This window comes from Peromyscus maniculatus, chromosome X (assembly GCF_049852395.1).
Source record: "Peromyscus maniculatus bairdii isolate BWxNUB_F1_BW_parent chromosome X, HU_Pman_BW_mat_3.1, whole genome shotgun sequence".
Lineage (NCBI taxonomy): Eukaryota > Metazoa > Chordata > Mammalia > Rodentia > Cricetidae > Peromyscus > Peromyscus maniculatus.
The window spans coordinates 97,994,123-98,001,669 of NC_134875.1; the positions used below are offsets into that span (position 1 = coordinate 97,994,123).

At 44.2% G+C, this 7,547-nt stretch overlaps 1 non-coding gene across 1 annotated transcript; it reads right to left on the reverse strand.

Annotated features, from left to right (window-relative positions):
- Positions 1-4,694: 4,694 nt before the first annotated feature.
- Positions 4,695-4,801, reverse strand: LOC121825884 (U6 spliceosomal RNA). Its single transcript, XR_006068259.1, has one exon. It is a non-coding gene; the product is annotated as a U6 spliceosomal RNA (small nuclear RNA).
- Positions 4,802-7,547: the final 2,746 nt, after the last annotated feature.

Genomic DNA, 7,547 nt, shown 5'->3' on the forward strand with positions numbered 1-7,547 from the left:
CCAGTCCCACAGCCCCTCAGATCCAACCAAGTAAACACAGAGACTTATATTGCTTACAAACTGTATGGCCGTGGCAGGCTTCTTGCTAACTGTTCTTATAGCTTAAATTAATTCATTTCCAGAAATCTATACCTTGCCACATGGCTGGTGGCTTACCAGCGTCTTCACATGCTGCTGGTCATGGCGGTGGCTGGCAGTGTCTCTCTGCCTCTGCCTTCTGCTTCCCAGAATTCTCCTCTCCTTGTCCCACCTACTTCCTCCCTGGCCACTGGCCAATCAGTGTTTTATTTATTGACCAATCAGAGCAATTTGACATACAGACCATCCCACAGCATACACCCAAATCTAATTCTAATAAAGATAGTAATTTATCAGTTTTCCCTTATAAATCTATAGTTGGATGTTTCCAGTGCTATAGTTTCCCTATCTCATACAATTTATAGAATAGCTACTATTATGGGATACCTGAAGACAGACTGCCTGAGAAGCTTGAATAAGTCAATGATATGGAGCCCTTATTCTCCACCCACTGGGCTGTCTCATACAGAGCAGCACAGAACATCCTGACCTCCAATTTGCATGAGGTTTTCAAGGCAAAAACTGCAGTTATGTGACATAGATAGAAAGCCAGCTGTGGATATCTGCAGCAATCAAATAGACATTGTTGAGAGAAGCAGAAAGATAGCACCTAAGTGGTCAGGGACACATTGTATAGAAATATGTGACCAATGGCCAGTTTTCCCAAGATAATTTTAACATTGGAAGTTTTTCTTAATAGTTTCATGAGATGGTGTAACTATAGTTCAGGAGCCCACTACATTCCTCACTGGTTCTAGGAGAATGAGTCATTATCAACTCCTAGCTTGGAAATTTCATTTTAGGGCCCCTTGTATCTTTAATGTCCTTTTCTTTTGATTGGCTGGGAGGTGGGGATCAAAGGATAAACATTGACCTATAAAAATGAGCATGAAGATACACAGAACAATAAGACAGAAAAAATAAGCACCTGCTTTACCCAGGTAAATTTTGGTAACAATGAAGTGGGCCATTCAGTCAGATCCCAGCCCCCCATCTTGAGTAACCATTTCTGCAAGTTTTTGTAACTGTTTTTTCCCCCAGTAATTCAGTTGTTACTGTCAGAGAGATTAAAACAGCACATTGTCCTAATTTCTTGGCATCCTTGATGGTGCAGTAACATTAAGTAATCAATAGTGGCCCTCGTATCTATTATAGCCTGTCAGTGGACTTTTTGTACTTTATCTAACAAGGCAATAGCTCTGGACATATTGTTTAAACCTTTAGCTATTTTAAAGGCCATCCAGCTAAGCTGCTCATCAGTGTAGGCAGCCAGAATGGGGAGGCCTATTACAGAGAACATGATGGCCAAAGCCTCAGTTTTTGAGAGGAGGAAGAGATCATCATCACAGTCTTCAGTTAGGGGCTCTCTCTGTCTCTGACTTCAGTGTCTTGTTGGACTTTTTTTTCTTCCTGGACTGTTGAGAAAATAATTGACAGTTTGCTTAAATATCAAAGGGTATTGTGAGACAAGTTAGTGGGAATATAATTATAAGTGTACTGTTCAAAAGAAAAACCATCCTTCAGGCAAAGGAATATAGCCTGTCCCATTTTGACCTGGTTTTACCTCAGTAAAGCCCACCTCCCAGTGTTCTCCCCGTATCTTTCCTCAAGTCCTGACTCTCATGGGTACCTTGGATGGTGGCCCAGTGGTTGTTCCGATACAATTTGTATGCCACCTGGCAGTGTCCCAACCCATCTTTTCTAGATGTGACATGTAAAACTTGTGTCTTACTAGTTCTGTTGGTTTTGTACTGCCCAAGTTGGTCCCTTGATGGAGTTGGTGATTCAAGTTAATTCCCACTGTTTTGGGGAGGAAATGGCATCCATCTGGGAGGTACTTCCCTTTAGTTTCATCTTCAGTGGCCTGGAGCTGGGGTAGCTAGCTATTGTTCCTCTTCCTCGTATGAAGGCTGAGGTAGTAATAGAGGCTCAGGTATGGACACAAAAATTTGCAGAGGCCCACTCCTTCTAGGGCAGCCTCTTTGGCCACCTGATTGGCAAGCCTGTTTCCTATGGCCTCAGGAGAATCATTTTATGTCCTTTACATAATGTATTATGGCTGCCTGTCTTGGTAGCCAGATAGCCTCTAGGAATCATCTCTCTTTACAAATATTTCCATGGACGTGGGCTGTTGGGAAATGCATGTCTATCTGTAAGATGTTTACAGTCTTCCCTTGCCCATGGCAGAGGGCCTATGTGAAAGCTATTATTAATTTAACCCTGTGGGCAGATGTCCCATGATCCAGTGCCCGAGCACAAATGACCTTACGTTTATTTACCACGGCTGCCCCACACTCCATCCTTTATAAAGCTGCTCCCGTCAGTGCACAGTACCTGATCACACTGAGCACAGAGGGTGTCTGTGAGGTCAGGGCAAAACCTGTAGATGGTGTGGGCCACTTCTAGGCAGTCTTGAAGGGGGCTCATCAGGATCTCCACCTGGGAGAAGTATAGCTAGGTTAAGAGCAGTGGTCTTTCTACATTGGCTGAACAAGGAATAAGGCCTAATACTGTGTGATGAAGGCACTGGAGAGTCCTCAGTCAGGAGTGGTCTGTAGGAGGGCCTCCACTGTGTGTGGACCAGCCAGACTAATGTCCTGATGATATCCATTTGTCAGCATCTTTGACAAGAAGGGCAGTGGCCACTACTGCTCTGAGACAGGTTGGCTAGCCAGCAGCTACTGAGTCAAGTCTTTTGGGTAAGTAGGCAACAGGGTGTCTCTGGGGTCCTAAAGTTTGGGTTAGGACTCCCGTTGCTAGTCCCAGGGCCTCACTTAGAAACAGATTATTTCTGTTTAGTCATTTCTGGAGGGGCCATTGCCAGGGCAGGGACCAGGGCCATTTCTAAGATCTCAAAGGCCTTTTGCTCCTTTCACCCCACAAGAGGGAACTTAGTAGCCCCTCTCATAATTGAGTATAGTGGTTTTGCAATTTCAGTAAACCTTAGTTTAAGTCCATAGTCAATATTATCCCACTGTCCTTAAGAATTCCTGGACTTGCTTCTTAGTCTTAGGCTGAGAGATTTGTAGGATTGCCTCAATACATCTCTGGGACAGGATGTATTTTCTTCTTTGTAACTTACAAAACCTAGTTAGGTAGCTTTTGTGCTATATAATTGGGCCTTCTTGGAGGAGACATGGTAGCCACTGTAGGGTAACAGGCCACTGAAAAAATCATCCTGCCCCTGGTCTGTCCCCAAACCTAGAACTTTGAAATTCCCACTCCTGTGACTCAGACTTAATGGCCAAATAATACTTGGACTAGCTTACTGTGCATGTTTCCAAATTCCTATAAAGCCTGCCCTTTCTGCCCAGACCACTGCTGTCTCTATTTCTGCTGCCATTCTGTTTCTCTCCAATAAATCTCTATGTGAGGTTTGCTGTGTGATGTGACATTGTGATATTCCTTGGTTCTGGATTGCTGAGATACCCTTGTGCTGGAAAATGCTTTCAGCCACAGTCTTGAATCTCCCCTAACAGGCCTTTTGTGGCCTGTCTACAATTGGCCTCAGTGTCAGCAGCCAATAGTTAATCATCTACATACTGTAAGAGGGTAACCTCTGGGTAATTCTTCCTAAAGGCAAGAAGATCTGCCCTGGGAGCCTCGTCAATCAGGGTGGGTGAATTTTTAAATCCTTTTGACAATCTAGTCCAAGTAAGTTGTCTATTAAATAACTTTTCTGGATCCATCCATTTAAAAGTAAATATAGGCTAGCTTACTTTGACTATCAGCAGGCTGAAGAAAGCATCCTTCAGGTCCAGAATAGTGTAGACTTGTTTAATGGGGGAGCAAGAAACTAAAAATGATATATGGGGTTGGAAATGTGGGGTAAATAATTTCTCCCCATTTATTTACTTCCCCAAATATTGGACAGTCCTGTAATTGTTAGTGCTGGGTTGTTGGATTGGAAGGAGAGGGGTGTTCAAGGTGACGGGCAAGGAACTAAAATGTTAGCCTCCCTGAGTCTCTGGATATGAATGGCAATTCCTTTTTTTCCCTTCCCTTCCGATGGGGGTATTGTTTTACTTGGATTGGGCTTGTGGTTGTAGTCAACTGAACGACTATTGGGGCTTGATCTATTGCCTGTCCAGGTGGATTTATTTCTGTCCATACCCCAGGAATCTTCACTTGTAGTTCAGCCAGATGTGGGGTGGATTCCAGCTGGACTGGGGATGGCTCAGATAGTAACTGGTATTCTTCCACACCTGGACAAGTAACTTGGCTCTTAGTGGGGAGTTTGTAGTCTAATTCTGTCATGTCTTCCTTAGAGGTGATGGTGGCTTGTAGTTTCTGTAAGAGGTCTTGGCCCAGTAGAGGATAGGGCATTCCAGTATAACCAGGGATGTGTGCATGACTGTTCCTCTTCCTAAGTCCTGGCCAGATTCCCCTGTTGCACCTTGGACTTTTACTTTATCTCTTTTTGCCAGGGATCTGTCGGATTTCTTTAGGACTGAAAAAGCCACCCCAGCGTCTACCAGGAAACTGTCTTGCCCCCAACTTGTAAAGTAACCCTGGCTTGTGAGAACTTAATGTAGTTGAGCCCTGCTCCCATCAGGCTGTTTCAGTTTCTTTCTTTTTTTTTTAATTATTAAGTGTATTCATTTATTTTACATCCCAAAAATATGGAACGCTTCATGAATTTGCGTGTCATCCTTGCACAAGGGCCATGCTAATCTTCTCTGTATCGTTTCAATTTTAGTGTATGTGCTGCCAAAGCGAGCACCAGTTTGAATTTCTAATTGGAGGACTTTTACCCTGGGTGTTTTAGCCCATTTGTTCAGACATTCATTTTTTCCAATGTCCTCTTTTATAATATGCACATTGATTTCAGGCTAGAGGAGATTTGAGTGGTCTCACTGCATTTCCTGGTCGCTTCTGGAGGCTTTATTCATTACCTTCTGGCAGACTCTACATCCCCATTGCTCTCAACAATTGCCTTTCCTAACCTTTTTGCCTGTCTATCTTCTGGCAAATCTCTATTATTAAAGGCTCTCTAAGCTACTTCACTAACTCTAACAGTATCTTTCCCTCAAATCATTCTAGCCTCTGGAAGGTCTTTCTAATATCCAGGGCTAACTGGGTGCTAAAGGCTATGTTTATAGCCCCCTTCTGTTTTCTAGGGCTTCTGGACCAATGGGTGTATATGTCCAGTAGGCTTCCAACAGCCTCTCCAGAAATGTAACAGGAGTTTCAGCTGGTGTTTGCAAAACTTCACTAACCTAAGACAAATTTGTGGGCTTCTGTGCAGCATTGCAGACACTAGTCATCAGAGTGCAGCAGGAAGTATCAAGATTCCCAAGATTCCCCTTACCTTGTTCAATATTAAGGCCCCATTGGTAGAAGGAAAGACGGTTTCGTAAATCAGGGGTCCTCAGAGGCTACTGACTTCCTTGTTTCCCTCCAGATCCTCTCTCTGTCTTCTGAGGTAAAAAATGTTTGGAAGAGCTTTGGCAGACATCCCCGATAAACTGATGAGTGAAAAACACTGTCTCAAAAAGAGAAATTAAAACTTGAGATTTGTCAGAGAAGGTGGGGGTTGATTTTTCCAGCTATAAAGGTTGCTGGCAGAAAAGGGAATATAGACCATAAATACAGCCATGGGAGGGGTACCATCATCACCTGTGTCTTCCTTTGGAGGGAGACCAAAGACCCTGAGGGGCAACTGGGCTGGAGGTTGGGCTATACCTGGGTCTTGTGAGTATAATTCTGTAGGGAAGCCTTGCATAAAATTGAGAGGAGGGAGGTAGGGCATAGGAGGACCCACTGCAGGTGTGGGAAGGACTAACAATAGAGTCAGGAGGGGTAGGTTCTGGAAGAGTCACAGGCAGGGAGAAAGTGGCAGTGGAAGCTCAGAATCGGGGTCCTCTGGCAGTATGGAAGGCTTTTTCTCCTGCATTTCTAAGATCTGCATCCCAAGTTTGTGGCACTCTGGCAACCAGGAAGGTTGCATTTCCAGGATATGCAGCCATATTTGAATGTAAGGAAACTGATCCAGGTGCTCGGTCTTCCTAGAATAGTAGACTGAACTGTAGCATGAATCTTAAAAGGTCTTATTAATAAAAAGAAAAAAAACAGGGCCAAGTATTGGGGTGAATGCTGGAAGATCAGAGAGACAGAACAGGCCACAGCTAACATCACCTGGCCAGCTTGTCAGCTGATCCTGTTTCCCCAGACTGGAAGTCTCTGTATCCTCATCCAAATGGATCTCAGCTGAACTGCTGCTCAAAAGCCTAAAAGCTTAACCAGCTCTAGTTCCTGATTTTCACACCTGTTATACCTTTCTGCTTTCTGCCATCACTTCCTGGGATTAAAGGTGAGTGTCACCATGCTTGGTTGTTTCCAGTGTGGCTTCCTAAGTGATAGGATTAAAGGTGTGTGTGCCACCATTTTCTGGCCTCTATGTCTGTCTAGTGGCTGTTCTGTTCTCTGACCCCAGATAAGTTTATTAGGGTGCACAATATATTGGGAGACACACTATATCACTACACTGTACCCTGGCAGCAGCTTTGACCTAGAATGATTAGTATCTGGCCAACCCACACAGAAAGCTTCAACCCACACACAAAGTGAACGGGGAGTTCCCTTGGAGAAGTGGACTTCAGATTCTGATTCCTGTGCTTTGAAACCTAATTTAAAGTTTTGTAAAATGTATCCCTAGAGAGGGGTTGAAAGCATCAACACGGGTTGGTTTCCCATGTCTTCCTGTAACTGGAAAGGGTTAATGAGGTCACAGAAACACAATAGACAGAGACAACAAAAATGAAACAGACATAGGACATAGATTGGTGGCCACCAAGACAAACCAGATCCTGATGGTGTGTGACAGTGTCCCAGCCACAACACAGACTTGGAATCTTTAGGCTACATACAGCTTTTTCCACAAGTCCCCCCAGTTAGCACCCTAGACTGACCAGAAACCAGAAACCTAGGTTTATCTTATCTTTGAAGGTTCTGAATTCAGGGATGCAGGTAGATGCCTTTAAAATTTTTAGGGGAAAGTTGGTGAGGCATAGTCAATTCCTGAGGATATGGAACGTCCTCTCAGTCACCTACCCTAGGACCAACAGCCCTTACCCTTGCCTAGAAGGAGCCCTACCTCAAGGGTCAAGGGTTTTCTCTTCCGGTATATTGGTGGGACCTCCAAAATGTTGCAGGGTGCCTGAAGAGAGACCCCCCTGAGAGGCCCAAATAAGTCAAATAATATGGAGCCTTTATTCTCTGCTGGCAAGTCTGTCACATACAAAGTAGCAGGGAGCAGTCCTGACTTCCAGTTTGCTTGAGCTGTAAACCAAAACCCACAATTAGGTGACATATACAGAAAGGCAGCTATAGATGCCTGCAGGAAGCAAGCAGATGTTGTTTACAGAAGTGGAAAGGCAGCAGTTAAAGAGTCAGGCTGTTCTCGTAACCTTGAGGTCAGGGACACATTGTATAGAAATTTATGTCTGGTCAACGTGACTAGTGACTAG